The following is a 19,215-nucleotide window of genomic DNA, read 5'->3' as shown; positions in this document are numbered from 1 at the left end:
AAACTTCAGAGTTTTCAAAATACTTCATGTTTATATTTCTCTTAATTCATAAAGCAACCCTTTAAGCGATGCATAGGTTATACTGTTTTAATCCCATTTTTCAGATGAGAAAACCGAGGCAAGAAAAATCAAATGATTAGCTTGTTCATAAATGGCAAAGCCAAATGGCAATAGAAGTAAAGGTAATTATATTTTTTTTTAAAGAGAGAGTGAGAGAGGGGAGAGAGAGAGAGAGAGAGAGAGAGAGAGAGAGAGAGAGAGAGAGAGAGAGAATTTTTTTTAATATTTATGTTTTAGTTCTCCACGGACACAACATCTTTGTTGGTATGTGGTGCTGAGGATCAAACCCCGGGCCGCACGCATGCCAGGCAAGCGCGCTACCGCTTGAGCCACATCCCCAGCCCCTAAAGGTAATTATAGTATGTGTTTATATCTGTATGAATGTGGTTCTCAAATGCATTAAGTCCTTAGCAATCATTTGCTATCCTTAAAGTCTCCTGATGTGCAGAGCTGAAGCAAGAAACCTAAAAGTGCAGGTCCTGGCCATTGCTGGTAAGAAAAGTCACATGTTGAGGTGAGGAAAACTGCTAAAACACCTAAATGATTGGTTTGATTAGTTTCAAGTGCAAATGTTCTTGATCAGAGAATAAGGTTTCTAGGGCCTGGTAGAGAGAAAGAGAGACTCTAAAACAAAATAATAACTAGTTTCTTCCTTAGGAAATTAAGATAAATTTAAGGATGGAAGAGGAAAGAGCTGATGATAAGGTAAAGAGGATGATGGGAAAGTTGCTTTAAGCAAGAACCAGGTGGCTACTTAAAATACAGGAGTAAGAATTCTTGGTGACCAGGGATGTTTAATACTCATTGAAGCATTTGCTTATGGTGTTTGAAATTGAATCCTCACTTGACCCAGAACCTTTGGTAAAATTTTCTAAACTTACATAATCTACACATGTATAATCCCTACCAACTCTGTGGAATCAGGCAAGAGGGCCACGATTCACACTTGGAGTTTCGAATAGTGCCCATAGAAGGTGAGATGAGGTGAGATGGGAGTTCAGCAAAGATGGGAACTCTGAATAAAAGCATCATGAAAATGTAAACAGTTGGTAATTTGGGGAATTTGATTGTCAGAGGAAAAGATACTGTCACAGGAGAAGATGAACAGATTGGAGTGAAATGTTTCAACTTGCTCACTCTATGCTCATCCTTCTTTATTTATCGCCTGTACATTGGTTTTATTCTGTGAAGTATTTTTTTATATATTTTAAAAGTTTCTTCCAGTGGCTAACTGTATAATTTTGATGTCCAGTATACAGGGAAGATTCACAGAATTCATGGTATGTGAGACTGACCAATTTTATCTCAGAAGTAAAATTTTCCAGATACTGAAGAGATGCTGAAGAGGGAGGAAGCTTAGCTAATGTGAAAAATTGCTAACTTACTGGTGGAAGATCATGGGAGTCAAAAAAGGCAGAATTTGCTAACCAGCTGTGTTGTGTAATGATTGGTATCTCTTTGCCAAGTGAACTCACCTCAGACTCTCAATTGAAAGAGCTGCAACTGTCCAAATCAATCCTTCTCCATATTTTTTGATAATTCTCTAGGATGAGTGTTATTATAGTCCTTTTTTGCTTCATGCCTCCTTATCCTTAAAAGTAGAATATTTGGGGGGCTGGGGCTGTGGCTCAAGCAGTAGCAGCGCTCCCCTGGCATGCGTGCCGCCAGGGTTGGATCCTCAGCACCACATACAAACAAAGATGTTGGGTTCGCCGAAAACTAAAAAATAAATATTAAAAAATTCTCTCTATCTCTCTCTCTCTCTAAAAAAAAAAAAAAAGTAGAATATTTTATCAGTTTGTGTGCGCGGGTGTGCACGCGCGCACACACACACATCAATATTTTTGTAAGTATGGTTGACCTTTACTGAACTTTTGGAGTTTGTGAGGCCCATCCTGGGTGTACAATGATCTTCCATCTCCTTAGTTCCAATCTCTTTCCATCACCTTTGTCTCATTTCTTATCTCTTAACCTCAAAACACATCTCATACATAGCAATTTACAAATTTTTAGTATGTGTTTATGAAACTAGTCACAATTTAACTGCATTAGACTTCAACGTGAAGGTGATTGAGTTCCTTCAAATAACCTTCACTGAGGATGATTACATTTCTCTGATACATGAAAAGATAAAAAAGACACTTTCTTCTCTTAGATACTGAGGAAGAAATGTTCTTTGACAATGGACTATCACTTTTGTTTTCCTTCCTTTTTACCTTCTTCTCCCTGAAATCCTGTTGCTCTGCAGAGATCCAGAAAATAGAGTGTTCTCATAAACACAGAATACATGTTGTGATTTGGAGGCTAGTCATGAATTGCTTTCTTTTTGGCCAAAGTGTCACCACTTCTATGGATTTGGAATGAATAGGCCTTGTGACTTTACCAAATAACTGAGAATTCAGATAAGTTATGGCTGGAATGTTTTCCAAGTAAAGATGTTTTTTGAATAGCAAGAAGCAAGAGGCCCTGGACCTGACCTTCCTCATTTACACACCCATGTAAGAGGCACATATATATAATTTGCATATACCTTAGGAGTATTACCTCCCATACTTTGTTTGACTCAATTATTTCTTTCATATAAAAATAAGTTCTCCCTAAAAGTAATCCAGATGATAAAATTTTCTCCAATGTTTCAAGTTTGCAAATATTTGGTATTATATCTGTATTAGAGATACCCACAGACCATACTTATCTAAAATTATAATTACAAGAACTCTTCTGATGATTTAATAAATATTCAGAACAAGCAGCTTTGAGGGTTGGAATTTAGTTGTCTGGCTTTTATAAAATAATATTCTCATTTGTTGGCACCCTGGATGTTTTAGTATATTCATTGACTCAGGATTTATCTAATTGGTTTATAGAAAAGATAATTTAATCAAATGCTTAATTTATTTTCAGAAATGGTAAATTAATACATGTGTGCTTTTAGAGGTTTTCTGTCCATGAGAAAAATCTCAGTTTAGAAATCTCTAAATCTAAACACGATCAAGAAATAAAAACAGCATTTTCTCTTTTCCTTTCTTTTTTTTTAAACTTTTTTATTTCATCTGCTGTTTCACTGGAGTGCCAAATCGCTCTTCAAAAGATCTTAAGCCTCTTTCAAAATTCTCACTAATTTCAAGTGATAACTAAAATCATTGGTTATAGATCTAGTGTCAAATAAGTCTTTATCTCTTCCTGTGGGCGGCTATCTTCTTGACTGATGTAAGTGAAAAAAAAACTGCATTTCTTTTTTCCAGTTGAAAATGGACAATTTAGCCACCACATGCCTGCCAATGTACCTCCGTATGAGATGTAATTATATGTGAAATAATAACCTTGCTGCCAAATAGTTTTTAGTGCTTTGCTTTATATGAGAAACAATACACTTTTAGTTCCAAAAGGCAATAAGATAATGACATTCAAGTCAATCTCTTGCTGCTTTTACTTTCTTACTACATTTTAAGTCTCTTGCTCATCCCTCTCTAGTTTTCAATATGTTAAGATGACAATCTCTTATTATAATTTAGATAACATAGCCCTTGGTTAATTTTCAGCCTGATTTTTTTTCTCTGAATATGGATGTATTAAAAAGTCTATTTTCAATTTGTGATAACAGGTTTTAGAAAACACTTCTCTCATATAAATCATCAGCTATTGTGTAGTGTTAGGAGTTTTAAATATACTATTTTCACTAATCTATTTTAGTGAATTAAAAGGCTGTTCACATAAAAATGGAGACAGGGTAAAAGAAAAGTCAATAATAATAGCCAATATTTATTTAGCACTAACCATGGATCAGTCATTATGCTCTGCATTCTTTCATTTGTTCCTTTCAAAACACTTATAAAGTAGATACTATTCCTCTTTCCATTTTACATGTGCTAAACTGTGCTTTTAATATGTGATTTTTTTTTCTTTTTACTTCCCAAGAAGCTAACCAAGCTTTGTGGTTATGATAAGTAGCAGCATGTTGCAGAGTAGGAAGCAAAGACATCAGATACTCAAAAGACCCTAGTCTCTTGCCTCTCCATTGCAATATCCTAGCTTCATTGAGACACAGGATTTGTGGGAAAGAATGTGCTAATATTTTAAGAAGGCACAGTGAGCCAAGTGGGGAAGAAAGGAGGATATAAGAGTGGCATTAGGTTATTATTTCACATATTATTTCACACCTTCAATGACATTTGGGGACTTGGGAAATGAACATATCAGCAGAGACCAGTTGTATTAATTACTGTTGCTGTGTTACAATACACCCAAAGCTTATCAGTTATAAACTGACAATAAATTTTTATCCTGAATAATATCTGTTTATCTGGAACTTAGGAGGATCTTAGGTGGGAGAATATGACTCAAGGTCTCTCATGAAGGTGCTCAAGATGTCACCCAGAGTTGCTGTCATCTGAAAGCTTGTCTGAAGTGTGAGGATCTGCTTTTGAGGTGGCTCTTTCATTGGGGTAACGAAGTGTTGTTCTTTCTTGACCAGAGGCTTTAGTTCCGTCACACATAGACTTCTACAGAGGAACCTAAGATTTTCACAACATGATGATGGCTTTCCAAAGAGTCAATGATTCAAAGCGAAAGTGACAATCTCTCTTGTGATTTGACTTTGTTGTCACAAAATATAACTTTTACCATGTTCTATTTGTCACATAGATTATCTTTGATATAATATGGGAGGGGACTGCATAAAGGTATACATACCAGAAGATGAAAATCATTAGGGACCATCTTGTATGTTTACCACATCTTTATACCCTTAAGGCTGAAAAACTGTTAAACTTCCCCAAATCCTTGCATGGATATTAAAAAGGGAGAAGACATCCCCAAAGGTAATGAAATTAACATTAACTATTGACAGTCAGCCAGTCAACAAATATTTGCTGAGTATCTATTTGTATCATGTTTTGTTCTAAGTAATAGGGATTCATTGGCAAATGAGACTGAGAAGTCTCTGACCTCAAAGATATTATTTTCTTTTTTGGGGACAGGGTACCAGGGATTGAACTCAGGGGCACTCAACCACTGAGCCACATCCCCATCCCTATTTTGTATTTGATTTAGAGACAGGGTTTCATTGAGTTGCTTAGGGACTTGGCTTGCTAAGTTGCTGAAGCTGGCTTCAAACTCTAGATCTTCCTGCCTCAGTCTTCTGAGTGGCTGAGATTACAGGCATGCACCACCATGCCTGGCAAAGAAATTATTTTCTAGTGTAAGGAGATAAACAGTGAACACAGGAAGAAAAAGGCAATTTCACATTGAAATATATTCTATCTGAAAATTACATATATTAATATGAAGTAAATGATGAGGAATCCTTTAGTTGGAGGCTCATAGAAGACTCTTCTGTGGAGACATTGAAGCAGGAGTCAGAATGGTGAAAGAAGATCGTGAGGGGAATAGAATAAACACGAAGGAGACTAAGGGCAGAGGAACTGAGAGGGGACAAATTTAGAGCATTGAAAAGACACAGAAGGGCCATCATGCATGGTTAGAGGGTGAATTGGGAGCCACATCATGTAGGGTATAAGATCATAATAAGGGATTCTGATTTTACTCTAAATTTGTTAGGTGTTTGTTAAATGGTGCTCAATAGAAAAGAGACATGATCTGACTTATGCTCTAGAAATTTGACTTTGTTATCTCTGTAATATTGAAGAGTAAAAAGTAGGAGAACTTTTAAAAAAATGTGTATGATTTAAAAAATTATTTTTACTCTAAATTTGTTTTTAATATGTAAAAATTCAATACATAAAAATGCATATTGATGGGGTACCAGGTAATATTTTAATATGTGTATATATTGCATAATGTTTAAATTAGTTAAGTGTATTTATCTCTTCAAACATTTATCATTTCTTCATGCTGAAACTTTCAAAATCCTTTCTTCCAGCTTTTGGAAATGTATACTATATTAGTAGTATTAATGTTGCTGACTTGACTTGGAATTGAAACACTGGAGTTGACAAAAAGAAAAAGAAATTAGATTTAGAATGTCTTTTGGAAGGAAGACCCAAAAATATATCTGTGAATTAGGAAGTAGAGTTTCAAGGAAAGAGAAGAATCAATGATGTTTACAGATGACCTGAGCTCCCGGGAAGATGGAGGTAGAAATGGCAGAGGAAAAGCTCATTAGAAGTCAGAGAAGACCATTTCATTTAGGTTGCTAAAATAAAATGTTCAGTTTAGGTCACATTAATTTTAGATGCCTGCTAAGAAATGTTGTCTAGGCAATAACTAGTCTTTGAGAAGTCAGAATCTGAGATGTAGGTTTGAGAATCATCAGCATAGGTTATAAAGTCATGAGCCCATAGATGGCATGTAAAATTGAGAATGGATTAGGCCACTTAGACAGGGAGAATAGGTAAAGATATGAGCACATAATTAGGGATATCAAGAAGAAAAAGAGGAATAAGCATGGGAGACTGGGAAGGAGTGGGTAATAAGGTAGGAGAAAAACTGTAAATGTACATTATCTTGAAAGTCAAGTGAAAAAACTACTTCAAGGAGGAGGTGGTCCAGCATGATAAATGCAAGTGATTGATCAAATAAAATTAGTAGTCAGGGTTCTCAGAAAAATGTAATAAAAAGCATGTATAGAAAGATAGAATATATATATATGAAATGCTTATATATATTCTTGTGTGTGTGTGTATATATATATATATATATTCTTATATATGTATATATGTGTAAGAAATGCTTTTTATCACATTTTATTTTATTACATTTCTCTAAGAACCCTGACTACTATTACTATATATATATATATATATATATATATATATATATATATATATATATATGTATATATATATATATATTAGCTCATGAGATTATGGAGGTTGAAATCACAATATCTGCTATCTGGCCTGAGCTTGAAAGCCTAAGAACTAGGCATAGTTCTCTGGGACCCTGCAGGGCAATGGTGTATGTCTTATTCCATGGATAGAAGGACACTGTTTTAGTTCAGACATGTAGGCAGAGTGAAAGGACTCTCCCTTCCTCTATCTTTTGTTATATTCAGGTCCTCATGGGTGATGCCCACCCACAATGGAGAGGGTGGCTGGGAAAATGGATTTGCTCCATTTTCAAATGCTAACCTCTTCCAGAAAACCTCTCATAGACACACATGGAAATATTTAACCAGATATTTGGTATCCAATTGCCCAGTAAAATTTGGCACATAACATTTCCCATTACAGGTTAAAACGGAGAATTGAAAATTGAATTTAACCAGAAGCACCTTGCTTTTGCTGAGGAGGGCTTTGAGCTCGCAATCCTCCTGCCTCAGCCTCCCGAGCTGCCAGGATTACAGCTGTGTGCCACTGTGCCTGGGGAATGATTAATACTTTTGATAATTTTTTTTAACCAATGCTGTGGTTCTTGGATTATATGTGTACCTCAAAATAGATGATCCTGATATGTGGGTTGGCGGAGGGTTTAGTCTTAGGTCAATTAAGGTAATTTGGGCTAGGATGTGAGAAGTTCTGCAATTCATTTACTTATATATATTTTATCTAGATTTTTCTAAATTATTTGACTAAACACATGTTTTAAGATTGATTAACATTTTATCTTTCCATGGAATACAAGTGTTTTAAGGAAGGAGAGGGGAGAATATTTTCTGAATGCCTTAAGATGTCATATTTTGATAGAAAAAATATACTTAGCATATTGGATTTGTGAAAAGCTTCAAAAAGGCTTTCTTTCTTCTTTTAAATATAAAGAATTATTTGATTGATTGCTGGTTTTGAATGTCTAAATGGTAATAGTACTTATAATGGATTAAAAAAACATAAAAGAAATGAGTGTTTTTAATTTTCCTTGGGTAGTATAGTCTAATTGGTAAAATGTTGGATGGTGTTCCTGTCCTCTTTATTTTCCATTTCTAATATAGAATCAATTAGGAGTAAGCAGTTGGAAATAATTCTTAACATAATTCGGCAAACCCTTTTATAATATAGTTAATGTAATTCCTCCACGTAAATGGATATCAATTTCAATAAGTTTCTTAAATGGAGGGTACTGTGTGAGGCCTTTCATCTTGCCCTTTTAAAACCAACAATTATGTATGTAAGAAGTACATGGAGATTTCATTAGATTCCTACAAATACCTGGCCCAGTCAACTGCTTCTACTGTAGATATTACTTCTTTTCATTTAAAAATATGAAGGATGAATTTGCTTCATTCTGTTTTAGTTAACTGTAGCAATTCATTAAATATTTTTAATATCTAATTTTATACATAATATGTGTTTTTATGCATGCATATATACAATATCATTTTATATTTGAATATACATTTTTCTTTACCTTTCTTGATTGAATAGAGTGTTAGGTGTCACTAAGTGTAGAAAGTAATTTGGTTATACAGTAGGCACAGATTAAAGACAAGTAAAAATGACAATATTTGATGAACCAATTACTACTCATTGAACATCTATCTACTTTGTAAGATCTTGGAGTTTAAATTCTAGATGGAGAGAACATTAAAGAGAATACATGAGTAAACTGTATTTTGGAAGGGTAAGAATGCTTTGGTGAATCTTAAACCAATAAAAGAGGGTTAGGGAGTATTGGGGTGGGAGAGGGTCTGATCCTATATTTTTTTATTAATGAAGATATGTTAGGACTATATTATGAAAGAATATGTTTCTTATCATAGTGTTGACATACTGAATACAAATGTGTATATCTTTGTGTGTATAAATTATATGTAGCATATTTGTCATTTATTTTATATAGGATGCAATAACATTTGTGAAAGAGGTAATTATATCCTTTAGGGTCACGTGGTAAACTTATTTTATATCATTTATTTTGTATTCACAGGTATTTTTACCTCCTATTTATTTCTATAGTAATACTGAATAGTATAGCATATGAATTCTACTTCCCTTTATCTTCTTTATTCTTCTGAATGTAAACACCAATTTTAATGCCTCATATATTTTTATTATTGCTTCATCTCGTTATCCTTATTACAAAATATAAGGGCTTTGACATTATTTTAATACAAAAATCATTCTATATGTTCCTTTTGTTTGCATATTTGTAAGTTTCATTGTGAAATCAGAGTGAAAATTTAATGACATGATACATTAAAGAAGTGCTAGAATATTATTGCTTGCCATTGCTCCATGGGAAACAATTTAAGCTTAACATTAATGTGAAAACATTCTACTTAAAGTGTGTTTCTATTAGGTAGTATAAATCGTAATTTCTGCAAAAATACACTGGATAATAATTTTCAGGAAATAAATATTATCATCTGATAGTCCTTTTTTACAATGGAAATTTAATATGATTAAATAAAAGACTGAAAAATATGAAGCAACAAATTTGAACAAAAATTGAATGTGCAGGATAGAAACAGGTGTTTTTAGTATCTTTCACTTATCTTGTGTTTTAGATAAAAGTTGCATTATTTATCTCTTCATTTTCAAACAACCTCCAATCTTGTTTAGCATGATATTGCAGAGGAAATATAAAGCCTATTCATTTCTACATTCATATATAACAAGCATTTATTGCGCATACCATAATCCACAGCTTGTGCTACTTTCTGGTATGCAAAATATAAAGGTGCTTATAATCTGGTGGCAGAGACAAACAAATGACTATATTCTTGGCATTCAGGGGAGAATGCTATAATAAAGTTATGCTAAAAATATTATGAGAGCCCAGAGGATGGGTTACTGATTAATGTCATAGGGAAAGGATTTAAAGGATGATTAAAAGTACTTGAGAGAGGTAGGGGATATGAGAAGAGCAATCCAGGTACAGTGTAAGACATTGACTAAAAAGCAGAGGCATTCAAGTTCAGGAGCTAGGTGAGAAGTCACCCTGAAGATTATTCTAAGTTGTGTACTTGGTACTCTGTAGGAAGAAGTGTATAAAAAATATAATAAGTGTCATGGCTAGATTGAGTTTTAGAGATATCACTATGACAACAACCTGGAGAATAGTTTAGAAAGCAAATAAGAATATGGCGACTGTTAATTAAGTTATTTTTAATAATCCAGGAGAAAAATATTAAGAAATTTGAATTAAAGCAACAGTGGCATGCAAATCCAAAAAATATTAAGTGGTAAAAATCAATGCATGGATATGATGTAAAAAAGACCAACGTAAGGGTTCTAAAATTCCTGTGTGTGTAATGGGTGGGAATATTCCACTGCTGATGATAATACAAGAAGATTAGCAGGTTTGTGGAGAAAATGATGAGTATAGTTTCAGACATAATATCTTCAGTTTCTATGAAATAGTCAGGTAAAGAAGTGCACATCTTAGATCCTTCTTTTCTGAAAGTTTGGTGTAGTGACCTATCTTCCCCAGGATCTAGTCGTGTCTTTCATCTTTGCTTCTAAACCAATAAATAGGGTTGGACCTCAGGATAGCCCAAGCAGGGAAATACTTATCCTAATCTGGGAGTAAATAGACTATACAGTCCAATATTACAAGATATGTGACAGCAGGGGTTGCAAAAACAGACAAATGAGTGTAATTCAAGGATGTGAATACAAGAGGGAGGTGCCTTGCCAGTATTGTTGAGAAAGGGTCAGCAGCTCAGAAAATGATACTTATAAAATGCATTTATTACATGAGACCAGAGTACCCACCTCCTGCATTTGATGAACAGATACAAAATGTTTCCTTCACTAACTCAATAATTTAATGAGGAATAGAGTGGTGAGGGCATGTTTCTTTGAGGAACTAGGTGGTAACTCTTCTCTCTATGGAGTTGAAAGTAACAGGGTATTGTGATACTGGGTTCCTTAGCCATGACAGGAATATTGATTGAAAATTCAGATTAACTAATAGAAGCAAGGTAGATACAGTTACTTTTAGTGAGAGGAAGATCAGAGCAAGAATGGTTTGACCCTCAGGGATCAATGATGATAGGTCATAAACTGTGGTATTCTTAAGGATTCCGCAGTCAAGTAGGATGTTGTTTAACTTGTATATCCAGAAAACACCTGAGAGCTGGCAAGATGAAGGGTTAAGTCAATTGCTGCAATGGAAAATCATAACCCTTCATCAAATTTTCAGATCTGAGTTAGTTTTCCCACTAGCTGAAGGTAGCTCAGGGTCCCCTTGAGTAGGAAACAAAACATACTACCATGATAAACATTCCCCCATTCTTTTCCTAATTAGACCCGAGGCCATGTAACCAGCTTGACTGAGCACTGGAGAAAGATTCTCAGCTAAAATGTATACTGGGAGACTCAATATACCATCCTATCCAGAGCAAAGGCTTGTGGAGACCAAGTGATAAGTGGAAATTGGCACAAGTGAATCTCATGCAGTTGTATGGACCTGTGAAACCACCTGATGACTGTTTTTTTTATGGCCTGTAGTGCATACTGGGAAAGGATATTTTTAGAATTTTGAAGAAATTGCAGGGTGTACAGTCTGTAATCCCAGCAGTTCAGGAGGCTGAGGCAGGAGGATCACAGGTTCAATGCCAGCCTCAGCAACTTAGCAATACTGTCTCAAAATAAAAAATAAAATAAAATAAAAAGGTCTGGGCATGTGGCTCAGTGGTTAAGTGCTCCCTGTTGCAAAAAAAAGAGAGAATTTTGAAGAAATTGATATTTGTTCCCTTGTTCCCTGTCTTCTGCATTAAGAACCATTTTGCTAAGAAAGGCCAAGTAGAGATTCTGAAATTACAACCTGCAGTGATCTCTAATATATTTGAAGCAATATCATAAGGGCTATGCCTGGCACTTGGTGCATTGTGCATTGATTAGATATGGAAAAAATATTTTCAAATCCTTATTCATTATGAGGATCAAAGGCCCCTTGTCTTAGAAACACATATTTACTGTCCACCTCAAGGTTGATTTAACTCTCCTGTTCTCTGTCACTTATTGGTGGAAAGAAGCTTGTTTATTTTGATGGGCATCTGAGTACTGTGCTTTCTCACTACATTAATAACACTACTCCTCTAATCCTACATGGTGAACAGGAAAGGACAAAATAGATATATCATGTAGAAATTCAGAGAATTGCCACATCAGTTTTAGGGATTCAATGGGCTTGAGTATCCCAATGAAACCCCTTCCTTATTCTCATGTGGTCCTTGTTAAACCTGTTGGGATCATGGAGGAAAAATATAAAATCCTATTTTAATTTTAGAAGCACTGTCTTTAGAATTATTGTACTGACCCAATTATTGGGAGTATTGAAAAACTGCTAATTTTGAATGGAGCCAAGAGCAAGAGAGAATTTTGCAACAGGACCAAGCTGAGCTGCAAGCAGTCTTGCTGCTTAGATCACATACTGGAGCTGATGGAAGGTGGTGGATAATTTTGTGTATAGAATCTTGTAAACTCCAATAAAAGAGACACAGTAAAGACCCTGAGGTTTCTAAAAATGGTTTTGTTTTTTTTTTTTTTTTTTTTTTTTTGTAATGAGACCTATTATTTGAAAGCAGCTCCTGGGATACTCTCGACCCTACTCTGAGAAGCTGATCATGGGACACCATTTGATTATCTCACGAACACACCTGTCATAGATTGGTTCTTTTTTTAAATATGTTTTTAGTTGTCAATGAACCTTTATTTTATTTATTTATATGTGGTGCTGAGAATTGAACCCAGTGCCTCACACATGCTAGGCAAGAGCTCATAACCCCAGCCCCGTAAATTGGTTCTTATTAGATCCATTAAGTTCTAAAACCAGCTGGGTGAAATACTTCCAAAAGAAATGGTAATGATTTATACTTTCAAGATTAGAACCAAAAAGCTCCAAGAAGCACAAATACATTGTACTAAGTGGTGACCAGACTCCTCTGTGGTCTACTTTGGCTGTATCATTCACTTTCCCTTCATTTCACACAGATGTCTTCATGTGAATAGGGGAAGCATTCCAATGACCAACTATCAGAGCATGTGGTAGACTCAGTCTTGGTTCAAATGGTATGTTGGTCTGGTCTATTGATACTACTGATCTGTCGGTGTATAGTAGCCCTATTACTACATCCTATTCCATGGTGTCTAAAGATAGTGTTGAAACAAAATCCTCCCAGTGGGAAAAACCATAAAAGAGAACATTTGATAGTTCATTTTATAGGGAATTAAAAATAGCCTGAGCTACAGGTAGGCCTGGACTTCTAGAGGTTGGAAATGAGTTGACTTGTTTAGCAGACATTTGGAAGAAGGAAGAATAGAAGATTAAAGACAAAGAGTATGAGAAAGAGACATCAGAAGGAAGCCATGTGAGTGGCTGCAAAGGGCACAAGTCTTTGGGCTCCATGTTTATGCCCACTAAGGAGCATCCACTTGTAGAGAGATTTCTCAACTACCAGGCTGATCAGATGACTTGTCAAGTGAATGTTGGTCAGCCTCTTTCCTCAGCTATTTTAGTCTTGTCTGATGTCAGTCCATTGAGAGAATGGTAATATTATCAGGGTTGGGTATTCTCTGTGGACACAACAGCTCTCTCTTCTACTAGCTTCCCCTTGCCTAACAAAGATTCTTTCTTACCCAATGTAGATATTAACAGATACACCAAGAATTAACATCTCTTGGAAGTAGTAAAAATAAGAACTCGAGAATTAATGTGCTTTTTTGTAATTCTTTAGGGAAATTATCCTAAGAAAGCTCAGGTGGGACCCTACTCCAGTTTTCCATTATAATAGTGCTTAGCTTGACAAAGCAAAATGGCATTAACTTTTTTTATCTTTTCCTAATAACCTTCTATTTCTTGGAATCTTCTGAAATAGCTACAGGGAAATGTTATCTTCAATGTTGAAAAAAGAATATCAACTTGGTACTGTATTAAGGATCAAGCATCCCAATATAGTGGGTTGAGTAGTGTCCCCATCAAATGCACATCCACTATCATCCTTAGAGTGTAAAATTTTTTAGAAATAGAACCTTTGCAGTTGTAATTAGTTAAGGATCTCTATATAAATTACCCTTACTCTGATGGCTGGTGTTTTTATTAGAGAAAGGAGAAGGTAATTTTTACACAAAAGACAAAGGTCATGTGAAGATAGAAGACAGATACTAGAGTGATCTGCCACCAGCCAATGATTGCTTGAGCCACCAGAACTAGCAGAGGCAAGGAAGAATCCTCTCCTGGAGCCCTTCATGGGAGCATGGATTTGCCAACCTTAATTTTAGCCATGAGAGAACAAATTTTTGTTGTTTTACATTAGCAAGTATACAATAATTTGTTACAGCAGCCCTAGGTAGGGCACAAGTACAAACCATAAGAGGAGGGGAAAAAGGAAAAGAATTTGGGGAAAAAAGTACAATCAGTCAACATCCACGGATGATATGATGGTCTATTAGAAAACTTCAGTCTTTATATAAATCATTAGAAAACATATGAACGGTTTAATTTTTTTTCCAGATGTGATACAAACTAATTGTTTTTTCCTTAAGCCAGAGCCAATGAAATAATATAGGCAGTTTAAAAAAGAGGATGTCGTTTTCACTAGCAACAGGAAAACAAGGTATCTAGAAAATGTGTTTCTTCTCTTGTTTGAAGAAAATTATCAAAAGTCATTGTGAGGTTGTAGGGGAAAAGGAGTACTTCTACATTGTTGGTGGGACTGCAGTCTAGTACAACCACTCTAGAAAGTGGTATGGAGAGTCCTCAAAAAAACTAGCGATGGAATCACCAAATGACCCACCTATCCCATTCCTTAGTATTTTCCCCAAAGATCTAAAATTGACAAACTACAGTGACAAAGCCACATCAATGTTTATAACAACACAATTTAGAATAGCTAAATTATTTAATCAACCCAGATACCCATCAATAGGTGAATGGATTGAGAAATTGTGATATATATATATATATATAATGTAATTATATATAATGTAATTATATATATAATGTAATTATATATATAATGTATTATATATATAAAGTAATTATATATATAATGTATTATATATATAAAATGTATTATATATAATGTAATTATACTAAGGCATGAAAAACAATGAAATTATGGCATTTGTTGGTAAATAGATAGAAATGAAGAATATCATGCTAAGTGAAATTAACCAAACTCAGAAACTTAAAGGTCAAAATTTTTTTTCTCATATGCAAAAGCTACAGTGAAATAAAGGTAAGGGGGAAGGAAGGATAAGATAACATAAAGAATCAATCAAATACAAATCAATAGATGAGCAAAGGAGGTCTAGAAGAGGAAGAAGAATGATTTAGAGGAGGGAGGAGGAAAAGAAAAAAGGGGAGAATTATGAAGTGAAATCAATTTTCATGCATGTATGAATTTTTCAGGATGAACCCAACTGTTATGTATAACTATACAGCTCTAATAATAAAAAGTCACAAAAAGACATGAAATAACAATTAAATTAATACATATAGACCTTACCCATAAACAGAAAGATGACAAAAGTCCCCATATTAATCTACAGATTCAAAAAAATTCTGGTCAAAATCTTTAAAGGATTTCTTATGGAACCTAGCCAGGTATTCTGAATTTATTGGGAGGGTCAGATAACCAAAGTCTCTTAAAGAAAAACCAGGTTGAGGTGAAAGTAAGACATAATAGACTATTTTGTGGAAAACTGAAATTAATCCCCATTTCAAACTGTCAACTACAATAAGCTCCAGATGGACTGATATTAAATGTAAAATGCAGGAACCTGAAGACTTCTGTAAGAAAGCATCTTCATGAATTGTAATGAATGATTTCTTAAAGCAGAAAAAAACTGAAAACCAAATAGAAAAAGAGAAATATATTCAAATATATTGACATAAAAAAATTCTAGACTAATAAGACAACTGAACGTGAATTTTAAAATAAAAAACAAGGCAAAATTTGGGAGAAAATATGACAAATGTAACTGGAAAATATTAGTATAATGAATATAGAAAAATACCTATGCTTCAGTAGGACAAAGATAAATTAATAAATAAATAGCAGTATTGTTAAAAGACATAAATAGACATTCCACAGAAGAAAAAAACATGAATAAATGGACCTCAAATAGAAAAGAATAGGGAAAAAAAGATGTTCAACCTTATTAGAAAAGAAAGAACTAGGCGCAGTGGTACATGCCTACAATCCAAGTGGCTTAGGAGGCTGAAGCTGGAGGATTGCAAGTTCAAAGCCAGCCTCAGCAACTTAGTGAGGCCCTAAGCAACTTAGTGAGACCCTCTTGCAAATTTTAAGAAAGGGGATGGGGGTTGGTGATGTGGTTCAGTGGTTAAGTACTCCTGGGTTCAATCCCTTGTACCAAACAAACAAAAAAAAAAGAAAAAGAAAGAAAGAAAGAAAATTAAAGCCACAGTGTGATATTATTTCACATCCTCCTGATTGGCATATATTATGACAACATCAACTTTTTGCAATATATTCCTATTAGGAAAGTAAATTACTTAAACAAATCTCAAAAAAAATTGTACTACCTATGATGGTTGGTTATGTGCATGTCTTATGATTTGGCAATTTGACTAAGTAACTGCACTAGTTCTATGCATGAGAACATCTTAGCAACTTTGTAATAGTAAATAATTAGAAATAATAATGCTGAACAACACTAAAATGGGTAATTGAGTTGATATTACTTTTATTGTATTGCAGTGAATGAACATCTATAAACATCACAATGTAAGCATCTCCCAAACATAGAGTGAAAACAAAACAAGTGTAAACAACGAACCACTGATTATTGACGATCACTCATCTTTCCTTCTAATATGTAGCATTTCTTCTTTCCCAAGTATCCTGGAGGAAATCTCAGTCCAGTGTGGATTGAAAGTGGCAAAAGAAGACATCCTTATGTTATTCTCAATCTTAAGAGGAAAGCTTTCTATTTTTGGAATGTTGTATTTTCATTTTCAGTCATCTCAATGTATTTTAAATCTCCCTTATAATTTCTTTTTTGATTTATTTATTTGTTTATAAAGAATGGGCTGGTTAATTTCCTCATGAGTGTTACTCTTTTGTTACTGCTTTCTAGCTTCTTTCTATTGTGGTTGGAGAAGATGCCTCACATGATTTTCATCTTTTAATATTTATAGAGACTTGCTATTTGGTCCAACACAGTTCTATTCTGGAAATTTTTTCATGTACACTTGAAAAGAATATATATTCTGCTGTTGTTGGTTACTTCCAGAGATGTCGGGTAGATCTAGTAGCTTCCTTTTTTTAATTTTTAAAATTTGTTTTAATTAGTTATACATGACAGTATAATCTACTTTGATACATCATATATAATGGTCTTATTCTTCTTTGGTTATACATGATATAGAATCCCACTGGTCATATATTATACATGTACATAGAGTAATAATGTCTGATTCATTGTACTATCCTTCCTACCCCTGTATCCTTCTACTCCCTTCTACTTAATCTAAAGTAATTCTATTCTTCCCTAGCATCCCCCCCACCATTGTGAACTAGCATCCAGATGGATTCAAACTAAAAAGCTTCTTCTCAGCAAAGGAAACAATCAAAAACATCAAGAGAGAGCCTACAGAATGAGAGAAAATCTTCACCACATGCACCTCAGATACAGCATTAATCTCCATGATATATAAAAAATTCAAAACACTTAACACCACAAAAAACAACCCAACCAATAAATGGGCTAAGGAACTAAGTAGACACTTCACAGAAGATGAAATACAATCAATCAACAAATATATGAGAAAAATGTTCAACACCTTTAGCAATTACAGAAATGCAAATCAAAACTACTCCAAGATTTTATTTCACCCCAGTCAGAATGGCAATTATCCAGAATACAAACAACAATAAATGTTGGTGCAGAAGTGGGGAAAAAGGTATACTCATACGTTGCCGGTGGGAATGCAAGTTGGTGCAACCATTATGGAAAGCAGTATGGAGATTCCTTAGACAACCTGGAATGAAACCACTATTTGACTCAACTATCCCACTTCTCAGTTTATACCCAAAGGAGTTAAAATCAGCATATTACAGTGATGCAGTCACATCAATGTTTATAGCAACTCAATTCACAATAGCTAAACCAATCTAGGTGCTCTTCACAGATGAATGTATTAAAAAATGTGATATACACACACACATACACACACACAGAGACATACATAAACACGATGGACTATTACTCAGCTTCTTTGTCATTGGCTTCTGAAAGGTGATGTCACTCATCCTGAGTAAAGCCATATGATACTGCTTTATTTTCCCCAAAGACCGGAATTTGTTTAACAAAACAAAAAGGAGAGAACTTGAGATAAATATTGATATATCAGGCTGGCGCAATAGAGTGCTCACCTAGCAGGTGCGAGGCCCTGGGTTCGATCCTCAGCACCACATTCGATGAATAAATAAAGATATTGTGTCCAACTACAACTAAAAAATAAGTATTAAAAATATGGATATATCCACAAAGTAATTTATAGCTGTTGTTAGAAATTGGTTATCTTTAGGAACCAACTATAAACTAATTCAAACTTAACCCAGAATTCTTGCAAAACTCCTTGAATTTATCCTTATCTGTGTTTTGTGGGGAATTGGTCAACCCCTATCAGGAAAATCCCAGTTAGCTACCTACCTTGGGATTCAAGCTCAGAGAGCAAAGGAAGACTCTCCTCTTCATGCCCAAGGCCCCTTTCCTATTTAATATGGTAATTACTTAGGAGGAATATTCATATTTTTTCATTCATCTTTTTACCTTTGTGTAAATACACATTTTTTTCAAATAAATATTGTCTCTTTGTTCTTTCTTTGGTAAGTATTTTAAAGAAGTCCTATATCATTGCCTCTTTGTTTTAAATTTTCCCAACCTAGAAAGATCGTGTTTACTCCTTCCTATAAGACTTCCAAATCACATTGTATGTGATGTGTAATTAAACAGTTACAGGGAGACATATGTGAAGAGGAGAAGGAGCTATGGCAGAAAGGGAGCATTAATGTATGAATGAGATACTACAAAGTTTCAAACTTTATTCTGAAGTCATGAAGTATTAGAGGGCTAAAAGTTGAAGCTATTAAATCAACTTTGATGGTGATGTTATAAGAGAGAGAGAGAGAGAGAGAGAGAGAGAGAGAGAGAGAGAGAGAGAGAGAGGCTGTTTTCAGAACTTTATATTATTTTCTTCCTGGCCTTATGACTCAGGGACACAACAACAATAACAACAAAGATTTCTTGTCTCAGAAGAGGAAAATCACTAATATCAGTATTA

The sequence above is a fragment of the Spermophilus citellus genome (genome assembly GCF_964194105.1).
Source record: "Spermophilus citellus genome assembly, chromosome: 1".
Lineage (NCBI taxonomy): Eukaryota > Metazoa > Chordata > Mammalia > Rodentia > Sciuridae > Spermophilus > Spermophilus citellus.
This window is presented reverse-complemented; position numbering follows the sequence as displayed.